Below are 8459 nucleotides of genomic sequence, written 5' to 3'. Positions count from 1 at the left end.
TGCTTTATGAATCTGGGTGCTCCTGTATTGGGTGCATATATATTTAGGATAGTTAGCTCTTCCTGATTAATTGATCCCTTTACCATTATGTAATGGCCTTCTTTGTTTCTTTTGATCTTTGATGGTTTAAAATCTGTTTTATCAGAGACTAGGATTGCAACCCCTGCTTTTTTTGTTTTCCATTTCTTTGGTAGATCTTCCTCCATCCCTTTATTTTGAGCCTATGTGTGTCCCTGCATGTGAGATGGGTCTCCTGAATACAGCAAACTGATGGGTCTCAACTCTTTATCCAACTTGCCAGTCTGTGTCTTTTAATTGGACCATTTAATCCATTTACATTTAAGGTTAATATTGTTATGTGTGAACATGATCCTGTCATTGTGATATTAGCTGGTTATTTTGCTCGCTAGTTGATGCAGTTTCTTCCTAGCATCAATGAACTTTACATTTTGACATGCTGACATGTCAACATTTTTTTTTTTTTTGAGATGGAGTCTTGCTCTTATCCTCCAGGCTGGAGTGCAATGGCATGATCTCACCTCACTGCAACCTCTGCCTCCCGGGTTCAAGCAGTTCTCCTGTCTCAGCCTCCCGAGTAGCTGGGATTACAGGTGCCTGCCACCATGTAATCCCAGCTAATTACATGCCCAGCTAATTTTTGTATTTTTAGTAGAGATGGGATTTCACCATGTTGGCCAGGATGGTCTCAAACTCCTGACCTCAAGTGATCTGCCCACCTCAGTCTCCCAAAGTGTTGGGATTACAGGTGTGAGCCACCACACCTGGCCCTAAAGTCACCTTTCATAACAACCCAATGTGACAGTAACTAATCCAGTCCCAAGAGAGCAAGAACTCACTAACTTCTCTAGCCAGCATTAATCCCTTCATGAGGGTGAATTCCTCATCATCCAAGGGCCTCTTAAAGGTGCCACCACCTGTCAACACCTTTACATTATGGACTAGCCTCAACATGAGTTTTGATGGGGATATACCATATACAAGACATAACTAACTACAAATTTAAATACCTTCTTTGGATGACAATTGTCAGTGTATATTAAAATGTTAAAGACATATGCCTTTTCAGCCAACAATTCCACTTCCAGCACTCTATTTAAAAAAATAATAATAATCTCCCAAAGTTCTTGCAAGATGATTTCTATTTCTATCCCACCAGTGTGGAGGTAGGAAGAGCAGAACTGGTGGGAGACTTTGAACAAATCCAGATAAGGAACAAAGAGAATGACTGTGAAGATGAAGAGGAGGAGAGTGACTAGAAATTGTCAACAATTTGAATTAACAGGACTTAAAGGCTCTCATGGATTGAATTGTGTCCCACAAAAAGGTATACTGAATTCTTAATCCCCAGTACCCATGAATGTGACCTTATTTGGAAATGGGGTATTTGCTGATGTAATCAAGTTAAGATGAGGTCATATTCACACGTTAGGGGGGCCCTAATCCAATACGACTTATGCCTTTATAAAAAGAGAAGAGATACAGACATACAAGGAGAATGTCACATGATGATGGAGGTAGAGACAGGAGCGATGCCTCTACAAGCCAAGGAATGTCAAAGATTGTCAGAATTACCAGAAAGGCATAGAACGAATTCTCCCCTGCAAGCTTCAGGAAGAGCATGACCTTGCTGACAACATGGTCTTGGACTTCTAGACTCCAGAATTGTGAGAGCACACATTTCTGTCATTTCGGTTGTTTTCAGCCACCCAGTTTGTGGCACAGTGCTCCCCTTTATCCACTGTTTCACGTTCCACAGTTTTAGTTATGTGTGGTCAACTACAGTTTGAAAATATTAAATGGAAAACTCCAGAGGTAAACAATTCATCGTTTTTAATTGTGCACCATTCTGAGTAGTGTGGTATGATCTCACACTGTCCACTCCATCCTGCCAGGACATGAATCATCCCTTTGTCCAGCGGATCCATGCTGTAGACATTGCCCACCTGCAAATCACTGAGGAGCTGGCTCGGTTATCAGATTAAAAAAAAAAAAGGCCACAGTATATATAGGGTTTGGTACTATCAGTGACTTCAGGCATCCAATGGAGTCTCAGAACATATCTCCCACAGATAAGGGGGGACTACTGTATTCTGTTACAGCAGCCCTGGGAAATGAATACAGAGGCCAACTGGTGAAAGTGGCCAGGAAGAGAGAAAATCAAAGATGACTTCAGATGAGCCTGGCTTGGGCCACTGTGTCCATGCTAGTACCGTGAACTGTGCTGACAGATGTAGAAAACATAGAAGGGGAGCAGCTCGGTTGGGGCAGGACATGAGTAAGGAATTTACTGTCTGATATGGTAAGTCATGGCCCAGGGTCTATCTGTATGAACATGTCCAGTCAGCTAAGCTGAGCAGAGAGGTCATAATAGCCTAGACTATGGGTGAATGGGTCTAAAGAGATATCAAACTCAGTTTGAAACGTGTTAGCATTCAGATTGGAAAACCTTCACCTTCATTCTCTCTAAGGTGAGAGAGACCCTACTCCATGGCAGAGAAACACACCTCTCAGCAGAAAGGCACCCAGAACAAGCATGGTGAGTTCTGGGATCTAGGTCCCTTTCCTGCTGAACAAGGACCCCATTCTTGCTGACTCTTTGGAGCTGGTGTGGGTCCTCTCTGGCCTCTGGGCTTCCCCATGAGCTGGACAGCGCTGCTCCCCAGAGCGTTGTGGAGACATCCTGCGAGAAGAGCCGCGAGGCAGGGTCTGGGGCGACCTGCCTCTAACTTGGGGTGTGGTCTGGCCTGGGCACTTAACGACTCAGAGCCTCTCCCTGGGAACTACTCACTGGGAAGTAACAGTGGAGCAATGCATAAAGGAAGGTGAGAACCAAAGTAACTCCATAGTTAGTTCAAGCATTTTATTTTACAGAGGAGCAAAATCAGACATGCAGAAGTTAAGTGGTGTATTCAAGGTCACAGACAAATGGGTTTTGAAGTTGGAATTGAAAAGTGCTCTTTTCATTAAAGCATTTCTAAGGTCTCTTTCAGTCTTTAAATCCTCTGGTTATAAAAGCAATTTATAAATAGAATGGGGTGCTAGAAGTTTCTAAATACCACCAGACGCCAAAAAGTGCTGTTTAAAGAGAGGAACTAATTGGAATTCATGGCAATTCAGAGGCCACACATTAATTCTGTGCAGTGGAGCAAGACCTGTATGGCAGATCATTTGAATGCAGGAGGTCAGTCAGATAGATTGCTTCTTTAGATCTTCAAGAACATTCAAGAACACTGTCAAAACCTTTCCGTTACAAACATTTGCAGGTTGGTTTTTCAATAATGATTCCTGCTATACAGAAATGGGGCGGCTTGAAAACTTGCCCCTGCATGCCCCTACTCCAGCTCGAAAAGGAACACAAATGTGGTTGCAGCAGCTTTGCCCTAAAGTCGATATCCAGACAGAAATTGTGAAAAATAGCAACCAGTCGCTTCCCCAGGTGACCGGTTCATTGAAAATGAACTCCCCTCAGGCCACATGGAGGCAGACTCCAGGGTCTGAGCTAGACTTTGAATGTGTCTGACAAATGAAGAGACAGGACTAGAGAGGTGTTCCCCTGCCACCAGCCACATCCAGATGTAACCACAGACCAAGGCTGGCTGCTGCTGGAAGCTGAGCCTTCCCAGGCAGAGAAGCAAGTAGCATCTCCTACCCTCCACCCACCCACCCATCCTAACTCCTCTTCCTCTTTTCTCTGTCTTGGACCATCCAGATTTCCCCTGAGCTTCCTTTCTCTTTTCTTTGTCTTCATTCTTACTCTCCCCTCTCTGCTCCTCTTTCTAAATCTTTCATATCTTTCTCTTGACCATGTCTCTTCTCCCTAATACCCAACCCCAACTCTGGTCTGTCTATTCCTCCACAGACAGAAATGAAGTCACTTTCAACCAAGAAAAATGAATAATTCCAATGCCATGAAAAGGCTAGTCGTATGATAATGAGTAGGGCCAATCCTTTCCTCCTAATAGGCTATAGTGACTCCAAATGGTCATGGACTGGCCACCATGGAATCATCAGCCCCAGAAGGATACAACAAGCTCCCTAAGGCAGCGCCATCTTGACTCTCAGGTTCTCTGAATGGCCAAACATCAAAACCACCAGAATGGAAAATTGAGCATGTATAGGAAGTTCTCCTTCCACTCCCAACATAAAGAATGGGTAGAAATATACGTGTGTGCGTGTGTGTGTGAATATACTAAATGCCACTAAACTGTACAATGGTTAAAATGGTAAATGTCATGTATATTTTACCACAATAAAAATAACAAGGACAGCCAGAGTCAAACATTGCAAAGACAGGGAGAATGGGAGGTCACAGTCATTGGAAGGAGAAGCCACCTAAAGGTGTGTGTGTGGACAGAGATAAAGATAGATAAAAGTTATGTAACAGTCAAATTCAAAAGGAAGAAATGAAAATTTAAGAATAGGACCTTTAAGGACACAAGAGTGAGAAAGTGTTAAAGCCAGGTAGCCCTCAGCGAGTTAAGAGGAAACATGTAATTCAGAACTAGGGTTGAAGCCCCAAGCACCTGCTCGGCAGGTGTTGGAACTGTGTTCTATGCATAAACAGTGAAAAAGCCAAATGCTATCACTGAAGGATGACCAGAAAACTCTATCCAAAGGTTGTAAACGTACTAGCATTTCTTCCAATAACCCTAGAGGCTGATCAAACCATAACTCTAACAATGGTCCCTCTCTGAAGACTTTAGGCAGAAATCAGGACCAGAAGAATCTTTGCAATGAGCCAGGAGTGGTGGTTCCCACCTGTAATCCCAGCACTTTGGGAGGCCAAGGCGGGCAGATCACGAGGTCAGGAGTTCAAGACCAGCCTGATCAACATGGTGAAACTCTGTCTCTACGAAAAATACAAAAATTAGCCTTGGGAGGTGGCATGTGCCTGTAATCACTGCTACTCAGGAGGCTAAGGCAGGAGAATCGCTTGAACCCAGAAGGTGGAGTTTGCAATGAGCCAAGATTGTGCCACTGCACTCCAGCCTGGGCAACAGAGTGAGACTCCATCTCAAAAAGGAAAAAAAAGAATCTTTGCAATGAAATCTGTTCCAACCCTGTACCTTGGGTCTCATGTTAGCAAATAAGCAGTTAGCATAGAAATAGACCTTTGGTTTCTGAAGCTGAAACTTTGGAATTGTGCCTGGAACCAATCATTATTTTATTTGCCCAAATCCTGTACCAGACATAGGTCATATGCATCCAACAGGCACCCTTTATTGGCTTTTTATGGATGTTCATTAACAGCTCCATTGTTGGCCAGGCCATTTAGAGACACTGAGCTGGAAACACCACCTGCTTCACGAAAGTTATGGATACGGCTGAGCCTTCCACCGAGGGTTGTAAAGCCCTAATGGAGTGGCAGCACAGTAGGGCAATTCAGGCCAATTTAGATTTTGTAGCATGTACATAAATGACTGTTTCCTGCCCTGCTCTGATTTTTTTGTTCAAACCCTTTAAATCCACCTGGAATACTAACCTAAGGATGGTGGTCTCCACTTATCACCCAGGCCACTGACATACGGATTTACAAAGAGTTTTTCCATTCCCTCAGATGCTAATGCCTTCCATTTGTACAGAATGTTTAACATTTACCAAATACTTTCACAGTACCATCCAGTTCCTATGAAGTAGGTAATAGGGCCGGTGTTATTATCCTTGAGAAAAAGAGGTTCAGGGAGGTTTTGGGACTTGCCCAAAGATACACAGAAATGCTGGAGCTCGCAGGAGTCCAGGTGGCCTTTTCTTCTAATGACCATGACCTTCCAGTCTCCATGTCTTGACACTGATTAACTCTGGCTTTTTATTTTTATTGTGGTAAAATATACGTAGCATAAAATTTACAATTTTTAAGTGTACAGTTCAGTGGCATTAAATATACTCACATTGTTGATTTATCCTCGTGCACCATACGTGGCACAGGCATCAAGATGTCCAATCAAGTGGTCTGCCGGGAAGTCAGTCATGCTGGGAGCTGGTACTCAGCCTCAGGACCACAGCTGAATGCACAGCTAGAAGGTTGGCTTTCACAAGTACAGTCTACAAAAAGACCTGCTAGAGTCATTATTGCACTCCATGCAGGATATACGTACTGTGGGTCTTGTGCTACCCATGCTTATAAACAAGTGGATCCATCTATTACCTAGAGAATTTTCATCCTTGGGCCTTCTCATCATGTGTCCCTCTCTCAATGTGCACTTTCCAGTGTGGATATATACAGGACATCTCTGTATCATCTTCATATTGACCAAAAGATTTACAGAGAACTGTGGAAAACAGGAATGTTTGAACGCATGTTTCTGAGACAAAATATGAACATAGCATTGAAATGCATTTGCCTTACACACGTAAAGCCATGGAAACCCATAAGAATGAGTTTACCATTATCCCTATTCTGGTTGGAGCTCTGAGTGAGTCAAAAGAACTGGAATTCAGAAAACTCTTCAGTAAATATCTAGCAGATCCTAGTAATTTCTTGGTAGTTTCTTCTGATTTTTGCCATTGGTGTCAAAGGTTCCGTTACAGTTACTATGATGAATCCCGGGGGAGACTTATAGATCCATTGAGTATCTAGATAAAATGGGTGTATTATAGAATTAGACCCTATATCTTTTAGCAATTACTTGAGGAAATACCATAATATTATATGTGGAAGATATCCCTTTGGGGTATTATTAAATGCTATCACAGAGCTCCAGAAAAATGGAAGAATATGAGCTTTTCGTTTTTGAATTACGCCCAGTCAAACCAGTGTAGAAATTGGCAAGACAATTCAGCACTTATGCAGCTGGCGCACTCAGGGTCCACTGAAGCTCTGAATCCTCAGGGAGGCCACCTGCACATTCTCATACTCAGTCTAGGGTCCTAGCCTAACCTTTACCAAGATATTGGTCCTGGTTTGGGGGGATTATGAAACCTCAAACTAATAGAACTTTCTTCTCTTTTTTTCTAGTAGGCATAGTCCTTCCTTGATTTCAACTCATTAAAAAATGCTTTATAGTTTAGGGCAATGGTAGTGTGTCCAGAAATGGTGGGTTCTTGGTCTTGTGACTTCAAGAATGAAGCTGTGGACCCTCGTAGTGAGTGTTACAGTTCTTAAAGATGGCGTGTCCAGAGTTTGTTCCTTCAGATGTTCAGATGTGTCTGCAGTTCCTTCTGGTGGGTTCGTGGTCTCGCTGACTTCAGAGGTGAAGCTGCAGACCCTAGCTTTTAAAAGCAGCGTGTCTGGAGTTGTTCATTCTTCCTAGTGAGCTCCTGGTCTTGCTGGCTTCAGCAGTGAAGCTGCAGGCCTTCACCGTGAGTGTTACAGCTCATAAAGTTGGTGTGGACCCAAAGAGTGAACAGTAGCAAGATTTACTACAAAGAGTGAAAGAACAAAGCTGCCACACCCTGCAAGGGGAACCAGGTTGCCCCTGCTGGGTCGGGCAGCCTGTTTTTATTCCCTTATCTGACTCCACCCACATCCTGCTGACTGGTCCATTTTACAGAGAGCTGATTGGTCCGTTCTGACGGAGTGCTGATTGGTGCGTTTACAATCCTTTAGCTAGACACAGAGTGCTAGACAGAAGAGTTCTCCAAGTCCCCACTAGGTTAGCTAGATACAGAGTACCCGTTGGTGTATTTACAAACCTTGAACTAGACACAGGGTGCTCATTGGTATATTTACGATCCCTTAGCTAGACATAAAAGTTCTCCAAATCCCCACTAGACTCAGGAGCCCAGCTGGCTTCACCTAGTGGATCCCTCACCGGGGCTGCAGGCGGAGCTGCCCACCAGTCCTGAGCCACGCAGCACTCCTCAGCCCTTGGGCGATCAATGGGACCAGGCATGAGGGAGCAGGGGACGGCGCCCGTCAGGGAAGCTTGGGCCGCATGGGAGCCCACCACTGAGGGTGGGGCCTCGGACATGGCAGGCTGCAGGTCCTGAGGCAGCTGAGGCCTGGCGAGAATTCCAGCCCGGTGCACGTGGGCCAGCTGTGCTGGGGGACCCAGCACAACCTCCACAGCTGCTGGCCGGAGTGCTAAGCCCCTCACCACCCTGGGCTGACATCACCGGCTGGCTGCTTGGAGTGCCGGGCAGCTGAGCCCGCGTCCGTGCCCACCGGAACTCACGCTGGACTGTGAGTACCACGGGTAGCCCTGGTTCCTGCCGGCACCTCTCTCTCTACACCTCCCGGCAAGCAGACGGAGCTGGTTCCAGCCTGGGCCAGCCCAGAGAGGGGCTCCCACAGTGCAGTGGTGGACTGAAGGGCTCTTCAAGCACTGCCAGAGTGGACGCCCAAGTCGAGGAGGTGCTGAGAGTGAGGACTGCTAGCACATTGTCACCTCTCAGAAGGAAGGCTGGCATCAAAATATTTTGATTAAAAAAAAATAATGTAAAGGCTCGGTTGTGGCAGACAGCTTTTTGAAAGTAACTTGTAAAGCATTTACCATATC

At 44.9% G+C, this 8459-nt stretch overlaps 1 pseudogene; it reads left to right on the top strand.

Moving 5' to 3' along the window:
• The first annotated feature begins 5920 nt into the window (after window positions 1-5920).
• LOC105547762 lies at window positions 5921-7033 on the top strand (annotated as a pseudogene).
• Window positions 7034-8459: the final 1426 nt, after the last annotated feature.

The sequence above is a fragment of the Mandrillus leucophaeus genome, unplaced genomic scaffold (genome assembly GCF_000951045.1).
Source record: "Mandrillus leucophaeus isolate KB7577 unplaced genomic scaffold, Mleu.le_1.0 Scaffold396, whole genome shotgun sequence".
NCBI lineage: Eukaryota > Metazoa > Chordata > Mammalia > Primates > Cercopithecidae > Mandrillus > Mandrillus leucophaeus.
The sequence above is the reverse complement of the archived record's forward strand: the minus strand, read 5'-3'. Positions and strand labels throughout refer to the sequence as shown.